This window comes from Aptenodytes patagonicus, chromosome W (assembly GCF_965638725.1).
Source record: "Aptenodytes patagonicus chromosome W, bAptPat1.pri.cur, whole genome shotgun sequence".
NCBI classification, from domain to species: domain Eukaryota; kingdom Metazoa; phylum Chordata; class Aves; order Sphenisciformes; family Spheniscidae; genus Aptenodytes; species Aptenodytes patagonicus.
Window position 1 is genome coordinate 36,115,641 of NC_134981.1, and position 25,179 is coordinate 36,140,819.

General features: G+C 40.5%; 1 pseudogene across 1 annotated transcript in view; it reads left to right on the forward strand.

The window, feature by feature from the left end:
- LOC143171931 (DNA excision repair protein ERCC-8-like) overlaps window positions 1–24,706 on the forward strand; it is a 57,635-nt pseudogene extending 32,929 nt beyond the window's left edge. Inside the window, exons 2-8 of the transcript XR_012997242.1 lie at window positions 2,702–2,797; window positions 2,949–3,050; window positions 8,207–8,331; window positions 13,603–13,684; window positions 14,348–14,416; window positions 17,865–17,931; window positions 24,588–24,706. The product of XR_012997242.1 is annotated as a DNA excision repair protein ERCC-8-like (transcript). The remainder of the gene's footprint in view (window positions 1–2,701; window positions 2,798–2,948; window positions 3,051–8,206; window positions 8,332–13,602; window positions 13,685–14,347; window positions 14,417–17,864; window positions 17,932–24,587) is intronic.
- Window positions 24,707–25,179: the final 473 nt, after the last annotated feature.

Below are 25,179 nucleotides of genomic sequence, written 5' to 3' on the forward strand. Positions count from 1 at the left end.
TGTTGGTAAGCAGAGTCCCTTTGTACTCAGCACTGGTGAGACCGCACCTCGAATACTGTGTTCAGTTTTGGGCCCCTCACTACAAGAAGGACATAGAGGTGCTGGAGCGTGTCCAGAGAAGGGCAACGAAGCTGGTGAAGGGTCTAGAGAGAATAAGTCTTATGAGGAGCGGCTGAGGGAACTGGGGTTGTTTAGCCTGGAGAAAAGGAGGCTCAGGGGAGACCTCATCGCTCTCTACAACTACCTGAAAGGAGGTTGTAGCGAGGTGGGTGTCGGTCTCTTCTCCCAAGTAACAAGCGATAGGACGAGAGGAAATGGCCTCAAGTTGCACCAGGGGAGGTTTAGATTGGACATGAGGAAAAATTTCTTCACCGAAAGGGTTGTCAAGCATTGGAACAGGCTGCCCAGGGAAGTGGTTGAGTCACCATCCCTGGAGGTATTTAAAAGAGGTGTAGATGTGGCACTTGGGGACATGGTTTAGTGGTGGACTTGGTATTGTTAGGTTAATGGTTGGACTGGATGATCTTAAGGGTCTTTTCCAACCTAAATGATTCTATGATTCTATGATTCACTAGCTGTTTCAATTTGCATACGGCTGTACTCTGCTTTTTGAAAAAACAGGATTTATGTGATGCTTGTGTGCACGCATCAGTTCGTCCTCCCTCTTTACAAAACTTCAGCTTGTTGGCAGGTGATAATATTTGATCATTATCAGAGAATCAGTTTTGCAGCTGTATTTCAAGATAAATCCAATAAAGCTAACCTCAGTTCAGTCGCTCACACAACTCCATCAGCTGGAAGGATTTGTGTTGGTGATTTACCCATACAATGATACAGCTTTTGTGGCTGTATGTCGTGGTTTAATTTCAGTCGGCAACTAAGCACCACGCAGCCGCTCGCTCACTCCCCCCCGACACCGGTGGGATGGGGGAGAGAATTGGAAGAGCACAAGTTAGAAAAACTCGTGGGTTGAGATAAAAACAGTTTAATAATTGAAATAAAATGATAATAATAATATGATAATAATAATAATACACAAAGCAAGTGATGCACAGTACAATTGCTCACCACCCACCGACCGATGCCCAGCAGTCCCCGAGCAGTGGCCCCCCCGGCCAGCTTTCCCCAGTTTATGTATTGAGCATGACGTCACATGGTATGGAATGTCCCTTTGGCCAGTTTGGCTGTGCCCCCTCCCAGCTTCTTGTGCACCTCCAGCCTTCTCAGTCGGTAGAACATGGGAAACTGAAAAGTCCTTGGCTAGTGTAAGCATTAGCTAGCAACAACTAAAACATCGGTGCGTTATCAACTTTGTTCTCATCCTAAATCCAAAACACTGTACGAGCTACTAGAAAAGAAATTAACTCTATCCCTGCCGAAACCAGGACACTGTATCATTGTAAAATGAAAGAATCTGTTTAAAATTGAAAATTATATAATTTTGGTGATTCAGGAAGCTCCTTTCTGTTGTGCGTTTTGACAACATGACTGAGTTCTTTCTGTGTCCTCAGCACTCATGTAGTGTTCAGAGTTGAGAGTGGAAGCACAGCGAGCAGAATTTGCATTACTTGGACAACTATGTACCTAACACTTCCTCTCCTAAACGTTTTCTTTTTTACTTTAAAAAGAAATCATCTATAGTCTTCAGTAGATTGTATTTATAACTACATTTTAACGTCATATATTTAAAAACATTTCCTCAAGGGCATTTATTGTGCCACTAAAATTCAATCTTGAGCTCAAATATTTTTAACTCGGTATCTTGTACATGTCAAAATTCTTATTCTAGGTGAATTCTTGGATAATTATATTTCACATTTTTTAAAAGAGCTTAAATGACTTGCTGCTTTTGAAGCATGCCTACGGACGTGCTGTTTGGGGTCTGCCTGTAACAATTTACGCTTCTCGCATCAAGATTTTTGCCACTCAAGCTGAAGCAGAATAGGGGCACTCTGCCATTATAGCTTTTCAGTTATCCACTTAGTTACATTTTTGTTGATAGTGGCTTTTACAAAATAGTGCTGTAGGAAGCACTGGTCATCTTGTAAGGCTAATTTTATATCGGGTTGTGTGGTTTAAGAAAGCAGAATCTGTCTCTCTTTGGAATATGTAGTTTTAGTATATTTAAAGATACAGGCTACTACTAAGTGAAAATATACTAGATACTAATTGCAGCTCAGAAAAGTTTGTCTTGGATAGCATAGTTTTTATTTATTATTACAGAAAACATAACACAGTTTCCTAAAAGGAAATACTGTAATTTGTTCCGTAGTTCCAAGTAGGATGAAGCTTGGAAGGGATGGTACATGATGAAGCTTCAAAGTAACTATAGTATTTGTTGCAACTACAACAAATGCTTCTTAATGTTTATTTTACTCTGTATTTTTAAATTACATTCTGGTTTTTGTTTTGTATGTTGGCCCCAAGTGCAGTTTTGCTATTGCTTTGAGCTTATTTTACATCTCTCTTACCCCACAAACAACATAAACAATAAAATATTTTTTTCTGTCAACTTCACAGGACTTATTTCCAGACCTGTATCATGTCTGCAAGTCTGGTTTTGCAAAAAATAACAGGGATGAGTTAAATGCATTGAGGAAGGGTGAAACTACGGTTTGAGCTGTTCAGAGCTGCGTAGTAACATTCTACAATTCTGTTGTTCATATCTCTGCTTTTCTTTTTTTTTTCTTGTTGTTTTAAGGGTTCCAAGTTTGGAATTAAATAAAGATAGAGATGTGGAAAGACTACATGGGTGTGGTATTAACACCCTTGATATTGAGCCTGTTGAGGGAAGATAGTAAGTATATACTTTAGTTTGGTAAAAATGTATATGAGTACTTCACTGTGTTTTGGTACTATGCATTTATTTTCTTGCTGAACACTCAATTATATTGAGCATATTGAGATCATAAGTGTTGTAACTTATGTGCTTTTATTTACACTTTCAGCATGTTTTCCGGTGGGTCGGATGGTGTTATTGTACTTTATAACCTTGAAAACTTGAGCAGAAAACCAAGTTATACATGTAAAGCACTTTGTTCTGTGGGAAGGTAGGTACTCAAAAATTCTATTAAAAGTTCATAGTGATCTTTCTTGTGTGACTAGCATTAAATTCACAAAATAATGTACATTCTTATTTCTAGGATAAAAAGACCATAGAAAATAGTGCCAGAAATTTTTGAAAGCTAGCATGATGCATTATGGTTTTTGGCATGCAAAAAAAGGCAAGAAACTTTGAGGATTTATGTGATTTACTAAGTAGCAGGAGCTACTTTGTTTTTCTACTTTTTTGTCTACTCTAACAGTTACAATATATGTACAATGACTCTCTGATATTGTTTGAATAGATCTCTGGCAGTTCGAAAGTTAAAATGGAGGGTATTAATTGTGCTCATATGGAAACTAAAGTAGGGAGGTTTGTGTTGCTGTAGACCCCTCAAAAAGTCAGAGTTAGTACTCCAATCTTGTGTTTTAACACTAGAAAAAAAACCCAAATGTTTTCCATGTCAGTTCCTCACCCTTGAGTTTTCCTATTATTTCATGATGAAATTTTCTGACTTTATGCCAGTAACTATGAGAAAATAATTTTGTGACTGTTGTAGAAATATGCCTTGTATCCCCAAAATATATATAATTATATGTATCTTTGAAAACTCATGTGTTTAAGCAAAAGGAAAATAATCTTTGCATAACACTGTTCATCTGATTGGAAAAAAATCTAATACAGATTTGCAGCTGTTGGTTTTATTTCCCCTCTCCCTGCTTCCAGCTTTATTAATAGCTGTTTTAAGTTCACCAGGTGTTCACCAGTTGCAGAAGTAATTAATACAAAACTTCTTAAGAACATGTTTGAACGAAGACAGATGTGTTACTGACAAAAATGGGACATATTTTTCTGAAGAACAGGGTACTGCCATACTGTTTGTGTAATCTATATAACTCAAAGCCTTTATTGATTTGTCAGACTTTCCCTGCAGGCAGTATAAACTTGTCCATTATGGGCATTAAGTCTTCTAGCAAAAGCTGTTTTTTTCCTTGTGTTTAGATAGTAAGGTTATCTAGTAGGTTAGGACTTTATCTGAGGCTCATAATAAGATATATCCTACTCTTTAAAAGATTAGTAGCTACATTTTCCCCTTATTTTTCCCCTGTTTTCAAATTATTTGAGGTCTAAGAGCTTCATGAGTAAGATTGACAAGAACAGAACAGATTTGTAACAATAAGAGGCCTAAATGGTATCTTGGACCATAAGAAAGAAAAAGGATAATAGAACATGCATCAAAACAAATGGGTAGGAACAGAATCTACTACAAGTAAGCTGCATTTGGTAAGTGTTGATGGCTAGGACCGCTTGAACAAAATAAATTAAAATTGTAATTAAGAACAAGTAATGACTATACATCCCCAAATCTCAAAACCAAAATGAATTCTGAAACAGATACAGCAAACTGAAGAAATACATGCTCACAACACACAGCATAAAAACGGGCAAATCTGTGCTAAAATCATGCCATCGCTTACTTCAGTTAGGTCAGTAGAAATATTCCATACTTGAAAATTCTGTTTATGAGCATAGTTAGTTGGAAGTCTGTTTCTTGACTAGGTATTAATTTGTGTGGATGCGTCTTTTATTTATCATCAGTTGAATAGGAGCATAAATCATACTAGTAGAATCTAATTTTGTGTGACACAATGTTCTAAATGATAGGATTATTATCATTATTGCTTAAAGTAACCACAGTAGGTTTTTTGCCTCAATTATTTATTCCAAGTATTTATGTAGCTTCCTAGTATGCTTTAAATACTTATTGTAGCTAATTAGCTACAGATATATAGCTTCAGATATTGGAATATTATCCATGCAGAGTTCATGACATCATAAATGAATTTATAATTGCCAGTATGAAACACTTCCCATCTGACTATCTGGCTCCGATCTTTGAAACATGATAATGATGTGTTGCAAAGGTTTGCCTGTGTTCCAATTTTACAGGGCAACTCTGGTCTGGAAGTTGCTTAAAGAATAAGCTCCTGTTAGAGGCCCTTTGAGGCTATTTCTGAATAGAGTCTGAACTGGGCCTGCTGAGGGTCCAGTAGTTTAGAACATTAGAGGAGATAATGGTAGACTGTGATTTATCCAGTGTTTCTCACCTAGAATGTAGGGTCACTATTGCAAAACCAAGAACTTTCTAAAGTTTTCCTTGTTCCACTGGGAATCAGCACACTGAACTTTACCTGGTTTCATATGATCCACACTGTCCTGTGGCAAAAACTGGCATTTGAGAGTAACTGAACAGTACCAGCTTCTAGATATATTATCTAGATGCTTGTGTGTTTATTAGCTGATGCTTGTGTGGAAGGTTGTCTCCTTTACTTGAAACCTGTCCAGGATGAATGAATGGCAGTGACCTTGCTATCCATAGAATTAATTCTCTACTTTTCTTTGGTAGAAAAAGTTGGGATATCCTAATTAACGGGGGGAAAATATTGCATGTAGAATTGTGCTGGTTTTGGCTGGGATGGAGTTAATTAGTAGCTAGTATGGGGCTATGTTTTGGATTTGTGCTGGAAAACAGTGCTGATAATACAAAGATGTTTCAGTTATTGCTGAGCAGTGCTTACACAGAGTCAAGGCCTTCTCTGCTTCTCACACCACCCCACCAGCAAGTAGGCTGGGGGTGCACGAGAAGTTGGGAGGGGACACAGCTGGGACAGCTGACCCCAACTGACCAAAGGGATATTCCATACCATATGACGTCATGCTCAGCATATAAAGCTGGGGGAAGAAGAAGGAAGGGGGGGACATTCGGAGTGATGGTGTTTGTCTTCCCAAGTAGCTGTTATGCGTGATGGAGCCCTGCTTTCCTGGAGATGGCTGAACACCTGCCTGCAGATGGGAAGGAGTGAATGAATTCCTTGTTTTGCTTTGCTTGTATGCACGGCTTTTGCTTTGCCTATTAAACTGTCTTTATCTCAACCCACGAGTTTTCTCACTTTTACCCTTCTGATTCTCTCCCCCATCCCATTGTGGGGGGAGCGAGTGAGCGGCTGTGTGGTGCTTAGTTGCCGGCTGGGGTTAAACCACAACAAGAATGAACTGGGAATAGCATACAGCCCTGAGACATGAAGCCAGGCTGAGTGGCATGTGGCCACTACTAAGCCTGGCCAGATCAAAGGTGATTCCTGCAGAACTACTCAAGAGTTTTTTAGTTCATTCCTCAGCCCTCTGGATTATGGGAGAATTGATTGCTTTGGTGCAGTGCTGAACACAGTCCAGTGTTGTGCACTTATATTTACTGCACCAGGGTAATTAGTTCCATGAGTTTAGAATGTTTTTTTCTGCACAGTGCATACAAATGCCTCTGCAGGAGTAAGTTCACACTGAGCCAGGCTTGATTTCCTGGCACTGCAGATAGTGAAGACTTTTAGCTTGACCCCCTGAAGAATAAGTGTACAAAAACTGTTGATTTTTAGCACTGTGGCAAAGTAACCAGCTGTTCTAGGATATAGCTTGGAGATAAGCAATGCAGGAGTTATTTTACTAAGCTCAACAGTTGCTCAATAGTTCTTGCTTAGTATTGTCAGTGCTGGCTTCAGGATGACTCTATTTAAAGACATCTTCTGTGCTTTCTAGCAACCCAAGTAAGCAGGAAGGTTTATTAGCTTAGATGTAGTGCCCGATCTATACAGAAGATCTGGATCTGCATTTACACAATGATATCCCTGCAATAGTTATGACTTTGGAGGCCAGGACACTTGAGAGAACAATACAAAGATAAGAGCTGAAGTGAAGAAATTTTGTGAGTACTTCACTAGCTGCAGATGGAGACAGTTGGACTATTTTCGCATGTGTACTGGCTGGGATGGAGTTAATTTTCTTCATAGTAGCTTGTATGGTGCTATGTTTTGGATTTCTGACCAAGCAGTCTTGATAACACACTGATGTTTTAGCTGTTGCTGAACAGTGCTTGCATAGCGTCAAGGCATTCTCCGTTCCTCACTCTGCCCCCTCAGTGAGTAGGTTGGGGGTGGACAAGAGGCTGGGAGGGAACACAGCTGGGATACCTGACCCAAATTGACCAAAGGGATATTCCATACCATATAATGTCATGTGCAGCAATAAAACGGGGGGGGGGGGGGGGGAGGAGTTTTCCAGGGGCTGCCATTGCTTGGGGTCTGGCTGGGCATTGGTCAGCCTATAGTGAGTGATTGCTTTTGCATCACTTGTTTTTCTTTTTTTTGTGGGTTGTTTTGTTTTGTTTCCTCTTACTTATTAAACTGTCTTTATCTCAACTCATGAGTTTTCTCACTTTTGCCATTTGGATTCTTTCCCCCATCCCACTGGGGGGGGAGTAAGCTGGCTGTGGTGGTGCTTAGCTGCCTACTAGGGTTAACCCACAACAGCATGGTACTTCTGAGTCTGGGAGCATGGCATTGGGCCCTGAAGCTGGATCCACGTGGATCCAGCTCAGATATGAGTGCCCTAGCAGGTATGTGGAACTACCTGTATTGTTCAGAGCCTGGTCAGTTGAATCATATCCTGGAGCTGTCAAGATTGGCCCTGGTGTCCCTTCTTTTCACCACTATTAATATATTATTAATTATATTACATTTTGTTACTATGCATAGTTGATTTGAAAGTTTCATGATGATGTTGTTCTTTAATTTCGGAATGCAAAAATAATTAAATCTCAGTAACTCAGTCCACTGCTATCTGGTGACTTCAGTATATCTGAATTTCCAATAACTGTGTAGCTGTAATTATTGGCTAATAATAAATTTTTTGAACTGCGTATGTCATTGTATTTTTCAGTGGATCCAATTCTAAGACAGTGGGATTCCAAAACCATAAATGGTTTGTAGTGTTAGGCCCTCACTTTAAACAGATCTTTAAGCATTAGAATTTGAAAATTTCAAAAGACGTTGGTGCCTTTTATGCCTCAGACTGAGTGTCTTAACTTGAGATATGCTATAGATACCATATTTTGAAAAGGTAAATGATCTGTAGCTTCTTGAAATGAGGGCTTCTCAAAGTAATTTACATTGGTTGATTGAAAATTGAGGCACCAAAATAACTAGTTCTTGAAAACTTAGGTACAACTTAAAAAAAAAGTTTAAGCTATATTTTCAACTTGTCATCAAGTATCAAGACAATTATAAGACAATTATCAAGACTAACCAACTGGAATATTTTCCTTCATTTTAGGAGCCATCCTGAATGTACATAGATTCAGTGTGGAGACAGTCCAATGGTATCCTCATGACACTGGCATGTTTACATCCAGCTCATTTGATAAAACCTTGAAAATATGGGATACAAATACTTTACAAGTAAGAGAGACTTTCTACAGCTTCCAGGCTTCTTTCTATACATGTCATTCATTGCACATCTGCAGTTCACCCAGAGCTCAACAGGAGCAAGCATCTAGAAGGATGAAAACCAGCCAGTTGTTAGAACTGCGGGTACAGCAGCAGGGTGGCGTAGTTCTGGCATTCATGCATACCTTGGTGTGTACCTGTCTGTTTCTGAAGACCTGAATGCCTAAACTGTAAGAGAGCTTGGAACCCTTGGGACAGTTCCTTTCTGCTTTTGATGTGAACAGCTAGTTGATTTTATGCTATGTAAATTTGCCTACCAAGGACTGGTCTGAAGCTATAGTTCATTCTGGGGGATTGTTGTGTCTCACAAAAAAACCCCAAACCACTAAATATTTAGTTTATTTGTATAGCAACGGTAGTGTACAGCAGGGCTAATTATTTTCAGTAACCAAGGTCTAAATACTGCTTTTGAAGGACTGGTTGTCTTGGCATTTAGAAATAAAGAGGAAAAAGTGTTTTATATTTAAAAGCAATAGTCATATGGGTTTGGAAGGGACTTACTGGGTCATTAAGTCCAAATTCTGCTGTTGTAAGCACTATAGACACAGTTTCTAAAAATTGGTGGAGAATGAGAGAAACCACTAAGAAAATGCTAACCAATGTAACTGACTTTACTAAAGTTAACAGATTTTGTAGGCTTTTAGGTTGCTCTGACTCATTAATCCTAGCATCTAACTGTTGAACTATGAATTCTGGACTGCAGTTTATCCTGTTTCCAGTATGCACGTATTAATAGATTTACACTGATGCTATTTGAATGTTGTTTTGTGCATAGTGAAAGAATTAAGAGGTCTGTCATCCTAGGGATACAATAGAGAAAAAATTTTGACCTCTTTTTTTTGTGAGATGTGAAGCTATGTTTGCAGTCACTAAATGCAAAGTTCAGTTCACTTTCCAGGTAGTTCTGTGAGCATCACTTACAAGACACAATGTTTACATGAAGATTATTGATTGACCTGTTCTGTCACCAAATGGTGTATTTGAAAACACAGACAACTTAGTTTTAAGTTTATTTTTTTCTATACGATATTTTAAATTGAGACAACAAAAGCAATTGTACCTGAAAGTCATTGTACTGGTTATTAAAACCAATATTATATTTCATTAATTTTTAACACTGACAAGGGAGCAAATAATTTTGTATGATGGGGTTTTTTTGGTTTGGTTTTTTTTTTAAAGGAATGGAAGAGAGCATATGATGTTTGTGAATTGACAAGGGGCTTCTAAATTATAGCCTAAATACTTCTTTCCTGTTGACTTCTTTCTCCATATTGTAACCTTCTCGTTTGCTGTTTTTTCTTACTAGCTTTTTAAATTTTTGATAATCCTTAAATCTTTTCCATTCGTGCTTCTGATTAGCCAGTTTTCTTGGACTTTCTTTTGGGTCATCTCCCAGCTCTGGCATAGTTGTTCTAGTGTTGCAAACAGACTTAGGTACTTTGCAGTGTTTGCACGATTGTGTTTCTAACCAGGAAAGTTATTGTTAGTATGTGTCCTGGTTTTGGCAGGGATAGAGTTAATTTCCTTCCTAGTAGCTGGTACAGTGCTGTGTTTTGGATTTAGGATGAGAACAAAGTTGATAACGCTGTGCCACACATGCTAGAACTTCAATACGAACTGGAGTCAAAGGCAGCCAAGTGGTATGCCACAGTTGATATTGCTAATGCGATTTTCTCCATCCCTTTGGCAGCGGAGTGCAGGCCACAGTTTGCTTTCACTTGGAGGGGCGTCCAGTACACCTGGAACCGACTGCCCCAGGGGTGGAAACACAGCCCCACCATTTGCCATGGACTGCAGTGGAGCAGGGTGGAGCTCCAGAACACCTGCAATACATTGATGACATCATCGTGTGGGGCAACACAGCAGGAGAAGTTTTTGAGAAAGGGAAGGAAATAGTCCAAATCCTGCTGAAGGCCGGTTTTGCCATAAAACAAAGTAAGGTCAAGGGACCTGCACAGGAGATCCAGTTTTTAGGAATAAAATGGCAAGATGGACGTCGTCAGATCCCAATGGATGTGATCAACAAAATAACAGCCATGTCTCCACCAGCTAGCAAAAAGGAAACACAAGCCTTCTTAGGCGTCGTGGGTTTTTGGAGAATGCATATTCCAAATTACAGTCTGATCGTAAACCCTCTCTATCAAGTGACCCGGAAGAAGAACGATTTCAAATGGGGCCCTGAGCAATGACAAGCCTTTGAACAAATTAAAGAGGAGATAGTTCATGCAGGAGCCCTGGGGCCAGTCCGGGCAGGGCAAGAGGTAAAAAATGTGCTCTACACCGCAGCCGGGGAGAACGGCCCTACCTGGAGCCTCTGGCAGAAAGCACCAGGGGAGACTCGAGGTCGATCCCTAGGGTTTTGGAGTCGGGGATACAGAGGATCCGAGGCCCGCTATACTCCAACTGAAACAGAGATACTGGCAGCATATGAAGGGGTTCGAGCTGTTTCGGAAGTGATCGGCACTGTAGCACAGCTCCTCCTGGCACCCCGACTGCCGGTGCTAGGCTGGATGTTCAGAGGGAGGGTCCCCTGTACACATCATGCAACTGATGCTACGTGGAGTAAGTGGGTCGCACTGATCACACAACGGGCTCGAATAGGAAACCCCAGTCGCCCAGGAATCCTGGAAGTGATCATGGATTGGCCAGAAGGCAAAGATTTTGGAATATCGCCAGAGGAGGAGGTGATGTGTGCTGAGGAGGCCCCACTGTATAATGAACTACCAGAAAATGAGAAGCAATATGCCCTGTTCACTGATGGGTCCTGTCGTCTTGTGGGAAAGCATCGGAGGTGGAAGGCTGCTGTATGGAGTCCTATGCGACAAGTTGTAGAAACTGCTGAAGGAGAAGGTGAATCGAGCCAATTTGCAGAAGTAAAGGCCATCCAGCTGGCTTTAGACATTGCTGACCGAGAAAAGTGGCCAGTGCTCTATCTCTATACTGACTCAGGGATGGTGGCAAATGCCCTGTGGGGGTGGTTGCAGCAATCGAAGCGGAACCACTGGCAGCGCAGAGGCAAACCCATCTCGGCAGCCGCATTGTGGCAAGATATTGCTGCCCAGGTGGAGAACCTGGTTGTAAAAGTCCGTCACGTAGATGCTCACGTACCCAAGAGTTGGGCCACTGAAGAACATCAAAACAGCCAGCAGGTGGATCAGGCTGCTAAGATTGAAGTGGCTCAGGTGGATCTGGACTGGCAACAGAAGGGTGAGTTATTTCTAGCTCGGTGGGCCCATGACACCTCAGGTCACCAAGGAAGAGATGCAACATACAGATGGGCTCGTGATCGAGGGGTGGACTTGACCATGGACACTATTGCGCAGGTTATCCATGAATGCAAAACATGCGCTGCAAGCAAGCAAGCCAAGCGGTTAAAGCCCCTCTGGTATGGAGGACGATGGCTGAAATATAAATATGGGGAGGCCTGGCAGATCGATTATATCACACTCCCAGAAACCCGCCAAGGCAAGCCCCACGTGCTTACAATGGTGGAGGCAACCACCGGATGGCTGGAAACATATCCCGTGCCCCATGCCACTGCCCGGAACACTATCCTGGGCCTTGAAAAGCAAGTCCTATGGCGACATGGCACCCCAGAAGGAATTGAGTCAGACAACAGGACTCATTTCCGAAACAACCTCATCGACACCTGGGCCAAAGAGCATGGCATCGAGTGGGTATATCACATCCCCTATCATGCACCAGCCTCTGGGAAAATTGAACGATACAATGGACTGTTAAAGACTACGCTGAGAGCAATGGGTGGCGGGACATTCAAACATTGGGATACGCGTTTAGCAAAGGCCACCTGGTTAGTCAATACTCGGGGATCTGCCAATCGAGCAGTCCCTGCCCAGTCAGAACTTTTATGTACTGTAGATGGGAATAAAGTCCCTGTAGTGCACATAAAAACTATGCTGGGGAAGACAGTCTGGGTTATTCCTGCCTCGGGCAGAGGCAAACCCATCCGTGGGATTGTTTTTGCTCAAGGACCTGGGTGCACTTGGTGGGTGATGCGGAAGGATGGGGAAGTCCGATGTGTACCTCAAGGGGATTTGGTTTTGGGTGAGAATAGCCAATGATCTGTATTATGTGATGTTAAGTACTAATTATAGTTATAATAGTTATACTAATAATACACAGATATACTAATAACACTAATAATATTATATGCCATACTAATGTTATTACAATAAGAATCACCCAGACTAATGAAGAATGAACTTTGATGAAACCGAGCAAAGCACAGTGATGATGGAACCAGAACTGACTTCAATATGAAACAATCCAACACCACATACCATCTCCATTTTTCCTGCCCTGAAAGATTATTATGACAGATGGAGCCCGAAGTCATGGACTAAATGAACTCACCGAACATTTTAGAGGGATGGCCCACAGACTAAGGGAATGATATCTCTGTGTGTGTGTGTGTGTGTATATATATATATTTTGAAAAAAAGGGGGGTGGTCATTAATGAAAATGTACTGGAAAATATGAGACTTGAGCATGACACAGATGGTATAGAATAAGGGGTGGATATTGTCCTGGTTTCGGCAGGGATAGAGTTAATTTCCTTCCTAGTAGCTGGTACAATGCTGTGTTTTGGATTTAGGATGAGAACAAATTTGATAACGCACTGATGTTTTAGTTGTTGCTAGGTAATGCTTCCACTAGCCAAGGACTTTTCAGTTTCCCATGCTCTACCAGCTGAGAAGGCTGGAGGTGCACAAGAAGCTGGGAGGGGGCACAGCCAAACTGGCCAAAGGGACATTCCATACCATGTGACGTCATGCTCAGTACATAAACTGGGGAAAGCTGGCCGGGGGGGCCGCTGCTCGGGGACTGGCTGGGCATCGGTCGGCGGGTGGTGAGCAATTGTACTGTGCATCACTTGCTTTGTGTATTATTATTATTATTATTATCATATTATTATTATTATCATTTTATTTCAATTATTAAACTGTTTTTATCTCAACCCACGAGTTTTTTCTAACTTGTGCTCTTCCAATTCTCTCCCCCATCCCACCCAGGGCTGGGGGGGGAGTGAGCGAGCAGCTGCGTGGTGCTTAGTTGCCGACTGAGGTTAAACCACGACAGTATGTAAATAGTAATATTTGTATTATTCTAATTTGTAGCTGTTACTTGAAAAAATACTTAATGCGGATTTACATTCTGATAACATACTTGTGCTCTGATTAATTTAATCTTTTTATTATCAGCCTACAGGTGCATTTCACTTTGAGGGAACAGTCTATAGCCATCACATGTCTCCGGTTGCTACAAAGCATTGTTTAATGGCAGGTATGTATGTGTTTTTAGGAAATTTCCTATGTATTTTGGGGTTATAGTAAAAAGCAAGTAATATTCAGTAGGGTGGTATTTTGGTTTTTTGTTTTGTTTTGTTTTTTGTTTTGTTTTTTGTTTTGGTTTTTTTTTTCCTTCCCCTGTCTTATTTTTACATCATTTCAGTCTTCATAAGACTGAAAGGTCGTTGGTAAAATAAAATATTTTTGATTAGTCGGATGATGTCGATGAGAATATCACATTTGTTCGTCTGAAATAATGCATCATTCAATTCACCTTCTAGATAAAAATTCCTAGCTATAGTTAGCATTTGAAGGTTATTAGATCCAAACATAATAAATTGTGTAAATGGGGGGGTGTGTATTGCTTACAAGTAAACAATTTATATTTAGCCAAAAATTATTTAAAGAAGAGATATTTTTAATTTTTAAGTTTCATAAGTAGTCCTGTTTATCCCCAATTTTTACTTTTTGTTTGTTATATGGTAAATTTACTTGGACTAAAAATGTAAATCTATTAATAGAATGTGTTGCTCTGACTAAATGAACTGTTATGCAGCTAACATTTTTTCTTCTAGTTCTTTGTCATTGCTAAGATTTTTTTGTTGTTGTTTTCTTAAATGCTGGGGCTTTTTAACTGTCTTTGTTTCTCTTGTTACAGTTGGTACCAAAAGCCCCGAAGTATAGCTCTGTGACTTGAAGTCTGGATCCTGTTCTCACATTCTGCAGGGTACTTCTTAGTCTGAAACAAATGCTAAACAATAACTACTTTGAGTAAAGCAGGCCCTATAAAGAAACACTGTATACAGTGTATTCTTTGTAAGTAACATGACTAATTTATTTAGTGCCAATTGTGAAAGTTACACAGTGGAAAAATTTTCTTCTGGGTGTTAGTCTAGTGCTAATGAATTGGAGAATACAAATATTAATTAATGAACAGTTATTACAGATGTTTGGGCATTTTCATGATCTAATCAATAGTGATTACTATTTATTACATGGTTAAGTGTTGGCATTGGTTTTGTGTTCGTGGAAATTCAATATGGGGTGCCGTTTTGTGTTGTTTTTTTTTTTAAAAAAACAAGCAAGCAAAGAACAAACAAAAAAACCTCCCACCAAAACAAAAAAAAACTTCACTATTTTTAACAGAATATCCTGTGGAGGTGCTTGCATGGATTTGTTTAGAAGTTTCTGTATAACAAGCAAGATACTACTTGCTATAGAAGGGTAGTATCTAATCCTTTGCATTACCTAATTCAGTAAGCCATAGGCTTTTATTGTTCTGTAATCCATTACTTTTTGCACTTAATGAGAATTTGCCCTTAATGTCTTTTTTCTAATGTTTACTTGTTGGGGGATGAGTATATATACACATGCTTAAGTGAAGGCAATCACAAGGTAAATCTTCATGCTTCAAACCAGCAGGGCAAGAGCCAGATCTGATCTAGAAACTGTAGAGAAGTGTTAGCTGAGACACAGCAATGTGCAAATGCAGCTCTATTTCTTCACTGGCCAGCTCAAGTCTAAAAGCAGCCTAGGTGCTTTCGTGTGATGAAGAGCTTGAGCTAGTAAGTCCTCCCGAACTGAATCAACCACAATGGGTGTCTCAATGTTCTGTTTCTACAACTGAGAGCACAGAGAGTGCAGACACAAAAATAGTTCTCTAGAGAATCAGTTTGGCTTAAGCAGGGCTTCTTAATTTTGACACAAGAGTTAGTGCTTTCCAGGCACAAGCTGGTTGTGTCTTTGCACGCAGTCTGGTACAGTTAGCTCAAGTACAATATCAAAGGAACAAGTGGACGCAGATTATGTCCTTCACTAAACTTGATCTAATCATTCTTTACAGAACTTGAAGTGCTAAATAGTGTCTTGAAAATAGATGTGAGTATTTTCACATAGGCTCTGACAGCTGAAATACAGCTAAAAAGTCATACTTGGCTGTAGTTTACTTAATGGATCCATATAAATGTGTCTGCCCTGAGCCTTCCAAGTGTATCCTGTAGTACCTGTATTATGGAGAATTTTTCCATTATCCTGGGCATCACAGCCCTTTGATTACTTCAGGTAGTGGAAAGCCAACTACTAGAAGATGTACCAGAATGTACTGGGTTTGCGTGGCAAGGTTTTGGTAGCAGGGGGGGCTACAGGCGTGGCTTCTGTGAGAAGATGCCAGACGCTTCCCCCATGTCTGATAGAGCCAGTGCCAGCTGGCTCCAAGACGGACCAGCTGCTGGCCAAGGCTGAGCCAATCAGCGACAGTGGTAGCGCCTCTGTGATAACATATTTAAGAAGGGGAAAAAACTGCTGCGCAACAGCAGCCGGAAGAGAGGAGTGAGAATATGTGAGAGAAACAACTCTGCAGACACCAAGGTCAGTGAAGAAGGAGGGGGAGGAGGTGCTCCAGGCACCGGAGCAGAGATTCCCCTGCCACCCGTGGTGAAGACCATGGTGAAGCAGGCTGTCCCCCTGCAGCCCATGGAGGTCCACCGTGGAGCAGATAGCCACCTGCAGCCTGTGGAGGACCCCATGCCAGAGCAGGTGGATGTGACCTGAAGGAAGCTGTGACCCCATGGAGGGTCCACGCTGGAGCAGGCTCCTTGGCAGGACCTGTGACCCCATGGGGGACCCATGCTGGAGCAGTCTGTTCCTGAAGGACTGCACCCCATGGAAAGGACCCATGCTGGAGCAGTTTGTGAAGAACTGCAGCCCATGGGAAGGACCCACGTTGGAGAAGTTCATGGAGGACTGTCTCCTGTGGGAGGGACCCCACGCTGGAGCAGGGGAAGAGTGTGAGGAGGAAGGAGCAGCAGAGACAACATGTGAACTGACTGCAACCCCCATTCCCCGTCCCCCTGTGCCACTCGGGGGGAGGAGGTAGAGAATTGGGGAGTGAAGTTGAGCCCGGGAAGAAGGGAGGGGTGGGGGGAAGGTGTTTTTAGATTTGTTCTTATTTCTCATTATCCTACTCTGATTTGATTGGTAATAAATTAAATTAATTTCCCCAAGTTGAGTCTGTTTTGCCCATGATGGTAATTGGTGAGTGATCTCTCCCTGTCCTTATCTCGACCCACGAGCCTTTTGTTATATGTTCTCTCCCCTGTCCATCTGAGGAGGGGAGTGATAGAGCAGCTTAGTGGGCACCTGGCATCCAGCCAGGGTCAACCCACCACACAGAAAGAAGGTGGTTCACATAACTCTAAACTGCATAGCAAAAATGTATTTGTATAACTTGGTTTATTTTTCAGCAATGTGTTTCTATTATTACATGAAGCGTGACTGTAAGCTTTGCACTTAGGGCACCTTAGAATCATAGAATCATAGAATCATTGAGGTTGGAAAAGACCTCTAAGATCATCGAGTCCAACCATCAACCCAACACCACCATGCCCACTAAACCATGTCCCTAAGCGCCTCATCTACACGTCTTTTAAATACCTCCAGGGATGGGGACTCCACCACTTCCCTGGGCAGCCTGTACACTTCCTATTGTCTGTATTTGTTTAACGTTTGAAAAATTCCAATTTTTAAAGTGTGTGTGTGTGTGTATGTGTGTGTATATATATATTTTACTCACCAGTAAGCTGCACTGGGTATGACATTTGCTAAGACAACATTTATCTTAATATCTTAATATTTGAGACGTAATTGGGGGGGGAAATATCCCAAATTCAGGACCAGAGTATTTGAGGGTAAGCTGAATAAAGTTTTAATCTTAAGTACATTAGGTAAATATACTTTTTATTAAACATTTTGAAAGGATTTGAAGAAAAAACTGATGGAAATTTCCATCTGCATGTGAGAACACCAGTGCTAATACAAAATGTAATAACAGTATTTAAAGTAAACTCAGTAGCTGTGACTGTGCTAGAATGTGTTTTGCACAGGTAAAACCATCTTTGTTATCAAAAGTTATGCACATGTAATACTCCATGTATCACTTTCATCTCACTGCAATCCCGCTCGAGCAAGAGGAAGAAAGGGAAATAACCTCTAGCCCAAAATAATTTGTTTTCACAAAATCCAAATTTGTATTACAGTTTAGATAATTTAGATTATTGTTCTGGATTGGTGGATCCTATAGAACTAAGTATTTGCTTTTACTTTTAGTTATTTATGTAAAATGGTGTGTATAAATATTTTCCTAGAAAATCATATAAGCTTTCTCATATCATTTTTAGGTCACAGGCAAGAAGTACTGGCAGTGTCTTGGTCCCCACGTCATGAATATGTTTTGGCAACAGCAAGGTAGAGATGTTGTTGTACTGTTATATGCACTAAAAATGTCTGATGGTAAAATTTTATGTATTCATTATGCATGTTTTTTACAATTCAAATGCACTTTTAAAGTTAATCTTCATAATTTACTTTAACCTATTTACAGCTTTGTAGATCTTGCCTAGAAAAACTAAGCCTGAAGAGCTGTCCAAGTGATGCTTATTTTATAGGAAGATTGTATAGAATTTTGAAATAGTAATTGCATTTAAAGGTATAGGAAAATGATAGAGCATTATAGAGATACTTACTTCTTGCTCTTTATTAGTGTGCAAATTGCTAATCTGTTTTATAACAAAGTAAAACATGTTTAACTCAAAGTACTGTCCTGGTTAATCACGCTCAATTATGTCAAAGAGCATAACACAGGTAGCTTAGCTGATGGGTAATAACTTTCCAATCTGCAGTAATTCAGTGAGTATGGGCCCATTTGGGGTTTTTTTGACTTTTTGACTTTACAGTCAGCTCAAACCTCAACAATATCACTCTTTATGGTCTTAGAGTATTTGTTTACAGCAAAGTAATGCATTGTCAGCATATTCAGTTGGAATACCACTTGGAAGTTAACAGAATCAATCTGTAGTGGAGGGGAGCACAAAAGAACAAATTACTCATTTGCTTTGTCGGCTGCAGAATGGATATGGAATAAACTTATAAACAGTTGTTTTTGTTTTGGTCAGTTAGTATATGTATAGTATACATATTTCCGCTATTAATGCACTGATCTAACTTGAGAACACACAGGAAAAAGCATGTAGTGCTTCAGTTAGAAGGCTGCTAATCTAAGAAGCAGTTTGATTTGGTATATTTTCCAGCTGTAGAGCAAAGAGATGCAGTTGTTTTTGTTTAGCTGGGGTGAAAAGTGATTTATGTGGTTGGGGTTTTTTTGTTTGGTTGATTTTTTTGTTGGTTTTGTGTTGTTTTTTTTCTCCAAAAGGACAGTTAAGTTGCTGGGAACTGTACAAATAGTTTCAGTAAATACATCTACATTGATGACTTATTGCATGGGAAGTGGTCTTTTCCATTAATTTACCTCCTATCTATATTTGGGAGTCTTGTGGCGCACACAGGAATATACTATTGGAGTGCTCAAATCAAGCTGCACATCAAGGTGCCATGCAAAGGTTCCTGTTTTAATTTTCTGTTCAGTAAAGAAAATTGTTGTTTCCTTCCTTTATTTTGAAAGAAGGACATACTAGGTAGGTCAATTTCCATGGGATTTTAGCTAATAGTGATAATGGTCTGTCATTGCTATCAGGAAAGGAAGAAATTTTACTCTACCTTGGAAATCTCTTACTTCTGCTGCTTAGTTTCAGAACACAGCAAGAAGAATTCCCTATAGACATTTAAATGAAAGGACTTTTCTATCCCCATGCTACCCATGTTTACCAGCTTGTTCTCACCACTTCATATACGGACATCTTTCTGTCTTCAAATCACCATCACCAAAGTAGATAATGCAGTTTGTTCACTCTCCTACCACCAGCTGGATCACTGTTTTTTGTTTTTCTGTGCCTGTTCATTGACTTGTTTCATAGGCTATTTTACAATTTTCTTATTTGGCATGGAGTAGCTTGATCCTGTCTTGCTTTTTCAAGTCCAGAATTATATTGTCCAGAGTACTGTATTTTCACATACCACCCAGAGGTACTGCTTTAAATAATTTTAAGGCACCAGCAGACAAATAAATGCATGTGCAGGTGATACAAGTTCACACTATAGTCCCTTTATTTCCCCTACTAGCCAGTCCTTTTGATCTCCGTAATTTTTTTCTATACCTTTTAAAAGGTATAGAAATTAATCCATTGTCCTGGTTTCGGCAGGGATAGAGTTAATTTCCTTCCTAGTAGCTGGTACAGTGCTGTGTTTTGGATTTAGGACTGTTGCTAGGTAATGCTTACACTAGCCAAGGACTTTTCAGTTCCCCATGCTCTACCGACTGAGAAGGCTGGAGGTGCACAAGAAGCTGGGAGGGGGGCGCAGCCAAACTGGCCAAAGAAACATTCCATACCATGTGACATCATGCTCAGTACATAAACTGGGGAAAGCTGGCCTGGGGGGCTGCTGCTCGGGGACTGGCTGGGCATCGGTCAGTGGGTGGTGAGCAATTGTACTGTGCATCTCTTGCTTTGTGTATTATTATTATTATTACATTATTATTATTGTTATTATCATTTTATTTCAATTATTAAACTGTTTTTATCTCAACCCACGAGTTTTTCTCACTTCTACTCTTCCAATTCTCTCCCCCATCCCACCAGGGGCGGGGGGGGAAGGAGTGAGCGAGCATCTGTGTGGTACTCAGTTGCCTACTGAGGTTAAACCACAACATCTATGCATATGAATTTTTTTGAGCAATGAGCCAAATTTGGGGCCTAGTGGATTGTTTCAGTTAGTAAGAGAAATGAATGTTGGATTCGTACACATCTTGTGTACATCCTTTATCACAAAAAGGAATAGAAAGCACTGATTCACTGAGTATAGGAAGAATCAAATAGAAGGAGGTAGGTTTTCTGTTTGTCTGTGTGCTCAAAGGACAAAGCCAGTTCTTAGGATCTTTCTTCAGTTCTTGTTTTGGCAACATCCTTTCCTTCCCATTGCTCCTTTATCAAACAGGCACGTTTACACTGAGTATATCCATATAATTTACTTTTCCCAGCCTCCACTCCTCCCTTTCATTGTACATGCCTTTGTTATGAGCAGTGTTGTGCCTTGGGAGTTGTTGCTGTTACAGCTCACGTGCTGTGGAAAGGATTTTAATTGCTCTTTATCAGCAGAATAATATGCCTCTTAAAACTACTAGCATTAACAAGACTTAACACAGCCAGTATTTACAAACACTATCTTTATAAAATGAGCAGTAGTATCCACAAAGGACATAACATAAGCTCCACATCTCATGAAAATATCCTCTCAATATTAAAAAAAAAAAAAATCAACCTACATGTATGCTAATCAAACTCTCTTTGTACAGATTTTTATGATGATTGAGAGAGATTTTCTCAGGACTCCTTTTTATTATATTTTTCTTACATAAGTGCTCTTCGCTATGAAAGAGCATACTTTAATAATAGAGCAACAAGTAGTCGTCTTCCTTGCCTGGCTCATCCTGACTGATGTTTATATTTGCCTCAAACTTTGCACTCAGGCAATCGATGTACTATGGATCAAGAACCTGACAAAGCAAGACATTTGTATTAGAATATTTACCTGAAACTTTGCAAATCTGTTAGGTTATAGTCAAATGATTTCACACTTAGGATTTTTTTTTTATTTTTTTTTTAAACTATAGGCCGTGAGGTTTAGGTAGGGAGCTTTAAAATGAACCCAGAGAGCTTTACTAACATTCGGGGAACTACAGGCCTGTCAGCCTGACCTCGGTGCCGGGGAAGATTATGGAGCGGTTCATCTTGAGGGCGCTCACAAGGCATGAGCGGGACAACCAGGGGATCTGGCCTAGCCAGCACGGATTCATGAAAGGCAGGTCCTGCTTGACCAACCTGATCTCCTTCTATGACCAGGTGACCCGCCTAGTGGATGAGGGAAAGGCTGTGGATGTGGTCTACCTGGACTTCAGTAAGGCCTTTGACACTGTCTCCCACAGCATTCTCCTAGAGAAGCTGGCGGCTCACGGCTTAGACAGGTGTACTCTGCGCTGGGTCAAAAACTGTCTGGACGGCCGGGCCCAGAGTTGTGGTGAATGGAGTTACATCCAGTTGGCGGCCGGTCACAAGCGGTGTTCCCCAGGGCTCAGTTTTGGGGCCGGTCTTGTTCAATATCTTTATCAATGACCTGGATGAGGGGATCGAGTGCACCCTCAGTAAGTTTGCAGATGACACCAAGTTGGGCGGGAGTGTTAATCTGCTCGAGGGTAGGAAGGCTCTGCAGAGGGACCTGGACAGGCTGGATCGATGGGCCGAGGCCAACTGCATGAGATTCAACAAGGCCAAGTGCCGGGTCCTGCACTTTGGCCACAACAACCCCATGCAGCGCTACAAGCTTGGGGAAGAGTGGCTGGAAAGCTGCCTGGCGGAAAAGGACCTGGGGGTGTTGGTCGACAGCCGGCTGAACATGAGCCGGCAGTGTGCCCAGGCGGCCAAGAAGGCCAATGGCATGCTGGCCTGTATCAGAAATAGTGTGGCCAGCAGGAGTAGGGAAGTGATCGTGCCCCTGTACTCGGCCCTGGTGAGGCCGCACCTCGAATACTGTGTTCAGTTTTGGGCCCCTCACTACAAGAAGGACGTCGAGGTGCTGGAGCGTGTCCAGAGAAGGGCAACGAGGCTGGTGAGGGGTCTGGAGAACAAGTCTTATGAGGAGCGGCTGAGGGAACTGGGGTTGTTTAGCCTGGAGAAAAGGAGGCTGAGGGGAGACCTCATTGCGCTCTACAACTACCTGAAAGGAGGTTGTAGCGAGGTGGGTGTCGGTCTCTTCTCCCAAGTAACTAGCGATAGGACGAGAGGAAATGGCCTCAAGTTGTGCCAGGGGAGGTTTAGATTGGATGTAAGGAAAAATTTCTTTACTGAAAGAGTGGTGAAACATTGGAACAGGCTGCCCAGGGAAGTGGTGGAGTCCCCATCCCTGGAGGTATTTAAAAGACGTGTAGATGAGGCGCTTAGGGACATGGTTTAGTGGGCATGGTGGTGTTGGGTTGACGGTTGGACTGGATGATCTTAGAGGTCTTTTCCAACCTCAATGATTCTATGATTCTATGATTCTATGATTGTACATATGAGTGGGTCTCTGTTTTTCAGCAGAAATTAAGAGCATAGGTTGCAGGACAATACTATTTGAAAACAAAGTATTTTATATATAATGCTATGTAGTACTAATGAATTTAAACTAAAAATACTGTTATTTTTATTAGAAAAAATACTTCTTTTAAATCATGAAATAATTTGTCAATTTCAGGTGTTCATAGTGGACTTTTCCCTCTTCATTAATATATATGTATGTCATCAAAATTCTAATACTTTGTTTTTATTAAGTTTGTTTAGAGGTAAGCTATACTGTTCTCATTAATATACTTTTGTATTTTCTCATGAATACACTTTTGATGCCTGATAGGACCTAATTAGACTGATATACCCAACTGGAATATTTCCTAGCATGTTTGGAAACTTTCCACTTTTAACCTTCAGTGACCTTTTTTTCCGTATAGGACTTGTCGAGCTTGAAACGTACAAACGCTAATAAGCTATACTTTTTATACTACTTTTATTTGCAAGGCTTCCCACACACCTCACAAGTCAGGTCTCAGAAATGTAGCATTTGCTTCTATCCCAGCTGCCCTTATAGGGAACAGTATTGAATTTCTCAGTGATGATTTAGCTGTGGGTAGAAGATAGGTATTTTTTTATATCACTCTTAACTAGTCCATAATAATTTAGCAAGTTATTCCTTATTTGCTTCTCCTTCATGAGTCTGTCTCTTCTAATCCCTTTACTTTTATCTTCCCCCTTTACTTATGCTGTCTTTCTGCTTGCCCTTCAGTTGTTTTCATACTGCCTATTCATCTCCTACCGTTTCTTGGTAACTCATGAGGGAGAGATGCAGAATCTTTCCCTAAGTTGCAGATGTTTTTCCTCTGTTCCTTCTTCCCCGAGCAAGGGATGACTTGCTAAGAAATCCTGAGGGCTAGTTCTTGCATTGGCTAGACTGGTGCTTCTGTTCTTTGCCATCCTACTGGCATATGCACTTCAGAAATGTAGTTTTCTGCAACATCAGTCAACTGATAAGCAAAGGGCACTTACAGGGTAGAAGGTAGTGGTAGGTCAATTTTTGTTCAATCTGTAGACTAAAGTCTTGCAGTAAACTGGGTTTTAAGTATCTTTCTGAGGTGAAAACACTCAATAGAAACTAGGCTGAGAATACTAACTCACTTTACACTTACTGCTGAAACTGAGTAAAACAATGTGGTCAGGCCTACACCCACTACCAACTACAAGAAACGTTACCTCTTTGTTTTCCATAGTCTAGTTTAAAGGTGGTCTTCCTTAGGCTTCTATTTGAAAACTAATATTTAGAAATTGATATATCAACATTTATTGTGTACATGTGGCGTATTTTAAGGAGAACATGCTAGAACATGTAATTGCTTTGTCTTAAAGTAGGTTCTTTAAAGCCTTATATGTTACATTTTCAATTGACGGAACTCAAGAAAACATAACGTATATCATTTATAACTGTATATTGTTGTGTGTAAAGAGTTCTTTTAATAGTTTCAATATCTGAGAGAAAATTATTATATTGTATCATCTGGGAAAATGTTTAAGGAAGTAATTCCTGAACCAGTTCTGATCTCAGTGATAGTTTAGGTGCTCAGTGTAGGTCTGGCACGCAACAGCCTGTGCAAATTCTATCTCTAAGTGTGGAACTGCTGATTTTTTAGGCATATCTTTCTTTCTCTTTCTTAAAGTTTATATTAAGGAGAGTGAACTTTAATGAATAGAAAAATTATTCTTTTGATACACATCTGGATTTGGAAATCTCAGGAGTTGTGTTAACATTGGGAAGCTTACTTAAAATGAATTTTATTGGGTATTAATGAAGAAATGAAATTGACCTTTCTATGTAAAGTTATTTCCTGTAGTTTTAGTTAATAGCTAACTGCATAATCCTTCATTTTACAGGTGAACTATGAGGAAGTCTGTAATGAAAGTAGAAAAGGACTCAAATTCACCATCTCTTGTGGCTGTAATCCAGAGTTTGCCTTTGTACCATATGGTAGTACCATTGCTGTTTATACAATTTTCACAGGAGAACTGATAACTATGCTTAGAAGGCATTATAATACTGTCGACTGCTGTGTATTTCAACCTAATTTTCAGGTAAGTAAAGTACAAACAATATTCCAGTCAACCTGGAATATTTATGCAGATTGCCAAACCATTTGCACAAAAAGTGATAACTTTTCAGGGATGTGCTTTAATCAAAGATCTTGACATAACAGGGAGTTCTGTGGCCTGTGTGTCAAGCGAGACGTTTGGTCAAGTTCTTGTGATGGCCCTTTCTATATTTGGTTCCTTCCACTATTCATTTCTTCTCATGTAGGTAACTTTTCAATATATCTATACTAATTTTTTGCCTTATATTGTCATTAATAAATCATATGCATTAAGGCTTTTGCCTGTTTTCTGTAAGACTGAAGAGAAGGCATTTGTCTTTCTCTGAGACACCTAAGACTAATCACAGTAAGTAAGAATGGGAAGTACATTTAGGTGA